Raw genomic sequence first — 9468 nt, 5'->3', positions numbered from 1 at the left:
CATGTCATTTGAAAAGCAAGTACAACATGAAATAAAGTTCAGTCCAGATTCTTCTGCCATCTTCTGCTGTCTACTTCTTGCGTTTGGTAGCACTCCTTACTGCTAGGTGCTGTACGCACGGAATACATGAGAGACCTCACCCTACCTCTTGCCCCCAGGAGATTAGACAAGTATGCAGCAAGTATGCAATTGCTTTTGATTTCTCTTCCCTTTCCCTCCACCCCCTGACTGAAAATCAGCAGCTTCTGCAATATGACGAGTTCCTGTCAGCTGTCAGGGCACTAAAATAAACCTTTATCTCGTCTCCACAGCCCTGAATGACGGGGCTGGCAATAGGTGCACTGCAGCCAGGCAGCCATTTCTGCCATATGCTCTTTCAACCTCGCTGCATGGAACACAGCAATCTGTAGCCTGGCAGATTTGCTGTTTTTCCTTGCAAGACCTACAAAAGGAGGCAACCCTGGTTCCTATCTCTTCCTATTGCATTATCTTACATGCTGGGTTATAACATTATTTCTTCTGCTTTCTTCCTCCAGTGTTGGGCGAGAGTCAGAGCCAGAATACCAGTCCAATGGAAGAGAATGAAAATCCTGCTAATTCTTTTAAATTAGAATTGGCTGCAAAAACGGCCCTGGGGCACACATCATAAATTGAGTTGAAACCATGTACCATGCAGTTGGAGGGGAAAAAACCCACCCCTATCTTCCTTTAGGGAGAGAAGACATTACATATTCACACTTCAAGCATGCACACCATTGCCAACTAATCCTTCTTATTCCACAAGGCTAATTTCAAAATAGCATTTATATGGCATGGTTTGCTGGGGAGGGCACTGATGAATCAGCTAGCTGCCCTTTATAATAAGCCTTGCACAACTGCTTCATAGGCTGCTCTTTTCTACTGCCTTGTCTTCCAGTCATCTCTGTGCCACATGCTCCTTATTCAAAGGGCACCTGTTGAATAACTTTGCAAAGTTACTAAGCAGAGGCAATAAATAAGGTGAAGCACAAGTACATAGTACAGTTCAAGCCGCTATTTTTCTATGGTTGTGCTCTAAGGACATGGGGATTCTGCTGAATGACTGTGCTGATGCTTGAATGAGGAATGATAAGCCTGTAATTTACTTGCATGGCTGTGCGGCTGCTTCCTGCTGAGTAGGAAAGCCTAGAAGAGTGTTGTTAGCCCTAACACTGCTGCAGCTCAAAGCAGTTCTTTGGCACCACAGGCATCACACATGCCGCTGGCTAAATGAGCCCTACACCACAGCATTTGGTTAAATATTGCTGCCCCACAACAGCTAGGAAGACCAGAAATTGCAGAAGAAATATGTTTGCAGCCAGCTACTGTAGGATAAGCTTCTACTGGATCTGAAATGAGATATTAATTGATTTGGAAACCTACCTGTGGGGCAAGTTGTTATTAAAAGTGCACTACATTAGCAAAGAAAACTATGCTGCTGTCTCAGATTGTCAGTCTGTCCGTGTCATGAGGAGAGTTGTCACTATGTCGCTATGTCCCATGTCACTATCTCATCCCACCCATGTTTGCCAAAGGGGCGGTAGCCACAAAGATTGTTCAGTCTCCAGGGCTTTCATGAATATCTCTAGGTAGAGGACAGAGAAAGACTCAGATTAGTGAAGGAGAAGCGGGGAAACTCAGGCATTACTCAGTCTGTTTGGCAGCTTGCAAATGACCATCGTTGGGTAGATCAAAGGTCCATCTAGTCCACTCTCTTTATTCAGGAGCCAGAACTAGGTATGGAGAGCAGCAATAAAAGACACAGAAAAAATGCTTCCCCCAGAAAGTGTCTTCCAGCCTCTAACAGTTTGCAGCTCTGATACTTTCTGAGGTAAAGAGTGCCTGACTAATCAGCACTTGATCCTGAGAGAGCCATGGCAAGGTCAGTTTCTTCCCTTATGGCTACACCAGAAAAAGTTATTAGGGGCTACAGGAGTCAAGTGAGGGCACCATGTAGGTTCAAGGAGATGATTGTGCCAGGGAGAGTTTACAGGAAATATAGTAGAGAGTAAATTTTAAGAACATGGTGTAGACTTGGTGATACTGTGTGCCATGGTGTCATAAAATAAGAGTTTTGCCTCATGTGACTTCAAAAGGATCAGATTTGAGACATTTCAAAAAGTGTCTTCATCACATACAGTTATGTTAATTACCTTAACCATGGATATATTCAGCAGTGTGACTAATAATAAAGATGAACTATGATGTATTTCAAAGGGACTTAAAGAAAGATGGGTCAGGATATTTTTTTTTTCCTCTTTAGGAATGTGGTAATTGAGAACCTGAAGTAAATTTATCAAGGTCCCAAAGCATGTTAGGAGCAGTAAATATCTCATTGCAGAGAAAACCAGATATGGAACTATTTAAAATGATAAAAGAAAGGAGTGAGTGCTTTCTAAACACTGCAGCGAATGTATATAGCTTTTAAATAATATTATGTCCAGGCTGAGCCTTAGAAAAATAGATAATGTTGTTGCCAGGTCATAAGTGTATATACATTGAGAAAGGGTTGTTTGTTCCTCAGTTTTATACATCTCCTTGTTAAAGAATTGTTTCTTAAAGTCTGTGAAAACATCCATTTGTTTCAAGAGGTAGTGTGTTGCTTTACTTTAAGCTTTACTTAAGAGCAATTGAACACTGGGACCAGAAGGAAGCAACAGACCCTTTTAGGTCACTGAGTGGGTGATGGAGGAGAGAAAGAAATGTGCTCAAAGTCAAGCATAGTGTAAGTGGATCAAGTTCAATAAGGTGTTGCAGAGAAATTTGAAAAACTGAAAGGAAATGGTTCTGCATCTAAATTTGAAAAAGACTTGTAAACTAATGCTTATCAAGGCATCATTTTGGCAGTCTGAGGAATCCTATTTTTGATCCTTCTATAGGTTTAACCCCTGGGAGAAGGAATAGCAATCTTAGAAAAACAGAATTCAAAGAGGATCCAATGATTTACCAGTGAATCAAAAAAAAAAAAAAAAAAAAAAAGACATGAGATTATGATTCGAATGCTTGGATATATTTTACAAAAGCACAAGATTGAACTGGATATAATGAAGTAATTTTAAATCTTCAGTAAAGTTATTAAGCTAGGGCAATTCTTCTTTTGTGGTTCAAAAAGCAGAGTGTGACTACAGAGTAGAATTTCTGTTACATTTAATAACATTGCAGGAGAGAGCAGAAAGATTTACCATCGCTTATGCCTTTTAAATAATGTCTTTGAAAAAACTGTTGTGAAATTCTCAGTATTAGGTGAAATGACGTGTCCAGCACAAACAACTTTGATATGCAGTTGACCTCACTGCTACAAGACAGACAGAAAGTCTTGTACAACAGAAGGTTGGAGGAAGTGACAGTAAGATAGATTAGTTTTAAGATCAATGAAGGTAAAACAGATGCTTCCTAATTTTTTTGTGTGCAGAGGAATAGAGTTCTACTCTAATGCTGAGCATGACTTAAGTTTTCAAAGTACAAAACCATCCTCTAATTTTCCTGGGATGTGACACCAGTGTGCTTACACAGAAAAGACCCGTAGATGTCCTGGGAAATAACAAGACAAATTTCAGGCCAGTGAAGTGGGACTGTGTGTAAAGAAGATCTAGTAAGAGCCTGCAGGAGTTTGATGAGATGGTAAAAAGGCAGATGCAACAAAGTCCCATTTTCAGCGGGCACAGTATGATTAAAATTAAGTCAGACACAGTAGCTCAGCATCCCTTGGGAGACCATTTTGACTTCTTGGATGACTAAACATACAAAGGAGGCAGTATTCACCAAAGGTCTAAGAATTAATAACCTTCACTAGCTTCCAAGCAACAAGACTACATGAGCACTGTGTTTCAGCAACTTTCCTCTCCCTGTTGGGCTCAGTTTTAGCCTATTAATTCCAAGTAGTTGCAGGAAATGTTGGAAGACCTGGAGGGAGTCACATTGTCTCAAACCATGACTTGGTAACTATTGAGCTTAATGCAAGAATTAAAATGACCATGCTGCTCTCTCTTCAACCTTAGTAGCTAACAGCTAAGCAGTGGGGGTCTAGTGTGTATTATGTGTAATATGGAGATGACCTGGCACTGTTGGCTTTTTACCTCTTTGTGCTTAGTGTTACCTGAGGAGGAATCAGTGTTTTGGTTTTGCTGATTTTTTTTATTTAGTTTTTTTGGGGGTTTTATCCTTAAGAAGGAAATTTATGACATCTAAAGTTTTAGGCAGAACTCAGGACTGTTCATGAACTGAAGGGCAATGCCATTCTTATTACTGTGACTAACTTTGAAAGCTGGACGTGTATAGTTTGCTTTTCTAACATTGCAAAGACTTATTTCCATTTTAGAAAGTACCCAAGGAAATAGCATGCAAAAACCTATGCTAAGAAAACACAGATCTCTGACTTGAAAAGAATTCTAAAATGAGGAAGCTCAGAATTACAGTTCCTAAAGCAGCTGAAATTGTATTCTTTTGTATCTATTCTTAACAATAGAACATTTCAATGTATGATCATATGATACAGGTAAGATTGTCAAACTCTCCATCATTTTCTATGGAACACTGTTCGTACTTGAGCTTAGCTTTCATAACAAACAGAGAATGAACTTCTTTTTCCTCCTGTCTGGCTGAATAAATTAGGGTAATAAGGAAGAACTACCCTTCACATTTTATAGCACGCAATATTAAAATAAACTTAAACTTGACCCCACTGAGATGAACACATATGAGAAGACCATCAAGATGAGCGTACTTGTCTTCTCTGATGCAGGTGGTAAATGAATGCCTTTTTCCTCCTTTCTCCCTCGAGCTGAAGGAGACCTTTCCACTTCCACTGAGCACTGCATCTTCTGTGCATTACCTGAGTAGGCATAAAGCTCCCCGTGCACTTGGCTGCGGGTCCTTTTCACCTCCCTTGCTGCTTCCCACTGCCTTCTTCAGGCAAAGAAACTCTTGCTGGCCTCTGCTTCTGCCAGGCTGTGCCACATCTATTGGATAGAGGGGACTGGCAGCTGTAGGTGGCAGCTACATCAGGAGGATGGGACAAGCTGGGTGAATTGTGCATGCAGCTTGTCAAGCAAAGAAAGGGATGCAGCAGGCATGAAACAGGACTGGCTTCTCTAGCATGTTACAGTGCCAGGCATGCATGGTATGTGCCACTTGTGTTGTATAATACAGTCCTGTCAGGGAGGGAGGGGGGCTGTATAGCAGCCTGGAGAGATTCGGCTGCCCCTCTCCAGAAACCTTCTCTTTCTCCTTGCCACCAGGATCACTTGGGAAAGGAGCTAATCCCCCAAATTTACACAGGAAGAAAATTCACCGTTATGCTTGGAGTGGCTTCTAAACCTCCAGAAAAAAAAAAAAAAAAACCCCATGGTCCAGAAACACAGCTCTGTATCCCGTGGAGCTGAACTAAAACGGGGCCTTTCAGAAGTGCAACACAATTTCCATGCGCGGGGCAGCAGGTTTGGATTCCCGCCTGCACAGTCCCGGACTCTTAATAAAATTCCATCTGTGTTTCCTGCCCTCCAGGGTGAATTCCTTTTGCTAACAGTGTGGGGTCTTGGAAAAGAAATAATAATTGCTGTACCAGAGCACTATTATGAAGGCTGGGCATGGTGTGTTTCTCCTCTTCCTTAACGCACACACCTACCAAAGCACAGTTTTGATGCTGCTGGAGTGAAGCGATGATAATCACAGCTATGGGAAACTTACCTATGAATTTCCATTCTCCAGTGTGATGATTTGATGAAACAAATAGAGCACTTTTTAGCTTGTAAGAATGTTGCAGTCCCTACCTGCAATTCATGTAGGTTTGATACTGGATTGCATAAAAATTGCTATAGGTCCATCTCCCACTTTTAGCAGTATGCTACTTAAAGGAACCGTAGAATGATTTTGGCCATGGTGAGACTGAGCTACAGATGTGTTCTCTGCCCAAGCCCTGTGCTCTGCATTTTGGGTTGGGGAGCTCTTCCACTTCAGTTGGATGCAGTGAGTTTTGTTGTCCCACTGCAAGGGAGCAACCCTCTGCATATGCCATACCTACTTGACAGACTGAGGAGCGTGGACTTTACTTTTTCCTCTCAGTGTGTATCTTGTAGCTAATCTAAATGAAGCCAAGGCAAGGAGAGAGGATTTTTGGAGCCATAAGGAAGATGGATGTTCACAGTTTTCCTGCATATTTAATTCCTGGTAGATCTTTTCTGTTCTAACTCCCCCATGTACAGCTCTGGGTAAGTGAAAGGGTCCTGTCAGTTCACACACTTCTCCAATACAAATATTCTTCCTGCATCCTTTAACTGTCTGTGTGGTTTGTGGAGGCTGCTGCTGTGATCCTGATCAATACATGGCCTGGTCACCATATGCCTGTGAGTGAAGGATGGGCACGGTTAGAAACTCTTAATGCTCTTCCTGAAAGGCTGAAGGCTAGGGCAGATCTGATCTGTTGGGTGCTCTTCATCCCTGGGAACTTCACCCCATAGCTGACACTGCAGTGCCAAATAAGTGCATAGGAAGGTCTTCTTCAGCTTTTTTTGCTCTCATCTGTTTCCTGTCTGAGTCCAGGATACCCCATGTACCTTCCCACATGCAGATTTGTTCAGCTCAACTCAGCTGTTTTGCTGGAGGGAAGGAAGAGTCTGATCAGCTGGGGGGACAGGGAGGAAGGAGGATGACGATGTCCCTGCCCACCCACCTTCCTGGTGCTGGAGCAGCCAGGTCGTTGTCCCCACTCTGGCTTGATTGAGGGCCAGGTGGTCCAAAGAAGGCTCAGCAAATTGTGTCTCACACCATAATACTGCCATGTCATCATACTGGTATCATTGGGCAGCTTCCACATTCATCCCTGCAATGTTAGGGGAATGGCAATATCACTGAAGAAGCCAAGAGGGGAGTGAAACAGCACTGAGATGGACTCTTCTCCAGTTGTGCCCTGAAGTTAGTGTGTAGGACTCACACTTTAGCATTTGTCTGTCCCAGTCCCATCAGACCCTGCATGTGGAGCAGCGTAGACATCCCCCATGTGGTACTGTAAGGTGGAGAGCCTGGATGCTGACAGCAACATGTCAGGGCACTGCAGGACTCAGAGTAAATGATGGAGCCAGACTGAGAAGCAGGGTAAATTGGCCCATGCTGAGCTCCTGGTCGCCACTGATTCTCATTCGAAGCTTGCTTTGCTGAGCCTGTGCTACAGTGGAAAGGACTGCTTCATACACCCAACAGCACGTATTGAAGGGTCCCTGGAGAAGAAGGAAGGGGATCCCTGGGTCATCCTGTCTAATATTTGTTTTTTCTTGTAAAGTATCACATTCCCCCATGGCAGACCAACTACACTGAGAATAATAGCTGATAGGTTGACTGCTTTCTGTAATGACATTTTTCTTTTTGACAGACAAGCAGATGAGATTTCATTTTACTGAAGAGTTACTGTCTTCAGCGCTAAGCTGTGCTGGGATTTTACTGTTGTGTTTGCATTTTTGATAATTCTGAAGCTCCAGAATAATTAACATTGACCTGGGAGTTGTACAGACCATGCTTTGTGCACATTAAAAATCTTTCTACCCTTTCTTCCACCCAGATGCTTCAGTTTCTATACAACAGACAATGTACGAAACCACATTTTTTCCTAAGAATGATGAAAAAAGGAAAATTATTAAAGCCATCTCTTATTATGTTGCCTATTGTAAAGTCAGGTGTCTGCAGTGCTGTGAGCCCAGCTGTGCAGACATGGGAAGAAAAATGGAAATCACAGGGAATAAATGCCGAGCACCTGTGCATATCTATTTGACTAGCACGATGGCAACAGGTGCTAATGTCATGTGTGTTCAGTGTCGTGGAGGATGAGCAAGTGAGCAGTCATCAAAGGCACTGAATGAATTAGATCTTTCCTGGACTGGCATTTTCTGAAGCCTTCTCTGCAAGAGTAAGTGGCATTGTGGCTTTTGAAAAGCATGGGTTTAAAGCCACTTATTTCAGCCTGTGGCATATGGACGGTCTTAGGTCAAACTAAACCAGGCTCTCCCTTTCTATTATCACTAATTCAGGATTAACTGAAATCCAAGGTAAATTGACATAACTGATACTTATACTGAAAAATGGGTACTCCTCTAAGGAGATTCATGACTAAGTCTAATCATTTAGGAAAGGAGTTTGGTCGTAGTGTTGCAATGCACTATTTTGTGTCATTAAGCCGTAGATGAGTGAAAGTGAGGCCAAATGAGACCAGAGCCGCAAAGCTACTGAGGAGACTAAAAATGCAAGTGGGCCAACAGTGGGATTTTCAGGAATGCCTATTCAAATGAGGATCCTAAAAAACCCTTATAAAATTGGCTTTTTTCCCTTCAGCATGAAAGTTGGCTAACAAAAGGCGAGGCTACCACTATATGTGGAACATATGAATAGAGAGAAAACCCAGTCTATCTCCCAATGAAAGCGAGTCGCTCACTTCAGAGCTGTTTCTGCTGAAGCTTTAAATATCCCTAGTAACGGGACTTTCACAGTACTCTTGAAGAGACGCCTCTTCAGTTTAGCACGCTTACCACTGGGACAACTCTTATAGGCAAACTATCTTCCTTCTTGGTTTTATTTAACAACTTCTGGCCAGGCAATCAGCCTGATTACAGTCCCAGAGGCAGGTCAAAACTAGGTGGTTCTTCATACCAAAACTGGATCTAAGATGTTACTGTTGAACCTAAATTAGCAGCTGGACTGAAAATGCATTTTCCTTGAACCAGTATGGACCTTGAACTGCTGGAGTAACCTCAGACACTGCTGAACCTTTCAGCAGAACTGAGCGGGGAAAAAGCACTGATTTGTCTCTCTCAGTCCACCCACCCTATGTTGTAACAACCACCGATATTTCTTGTTACTTTGAAATGATCTGGACCCTTTTAAATCAGAGAGATGGCTCTGAATTAAAGGAGTCACCTTCATAATTACTTTACACAAACCATACCCTCCTTCACAGTGAAGGAAAATGCAGCATACACCAAACAGTGGGTTATATATCACTCCAGATGATTACTTTCCCTTCTTGAAGCTTACGGCTTTTGAAAATATCACACTTCTCCACCTCCTTAGCTGTCATTTAGTCAAGTCTCACAGATGAAGCTTTTAAAATCTACGGCCATTGTTCACCCCCCTCCTTCCAGCTCCCTTCCCTAGCCCCCCCCTTCATGTTATTCTTTGGAACTGCTCTTCCTTTTATTTGTGTAGTTTCAAAAGCCAAGGTCAAAGGGGCCTTTCAAGGGCATGTCTACACTGCAGTGCTATCCAGAAACTCTGAAGGAGTGCTGAATGAGCCAGTGTTGGCAGTGCAGTGGAGAGACAAAAGTGTCATTTGGATGAAAGCATCCCATCTTGACTAGGTGACTTCACGAAATGGAGATTCACCTCCTCTTCCCTTGAGTTTTGCTTCTGATGTTCATTAATTCCTGGCTGAAGCTTGTGCCTTTAATTCCTTCTCGTTCCCTTCGGCCT

The sequence above is a fragment of the Falco cherrug genome, chromosome 5, assembly GCF_023634085.1.
Source record: "Falco cherrug isolate bFalChe1 chromosome 5, bFalChe1.pri, whole genome shotgun sequence".
Lineage (NCBI taxonomy): Eukaryota > Metazoa > Chordata > Aves > Falconiformes > Falconidae > Falco > Falco cherrug.
Note: the sequence above shows the minus strand (reverse complement) of the source record.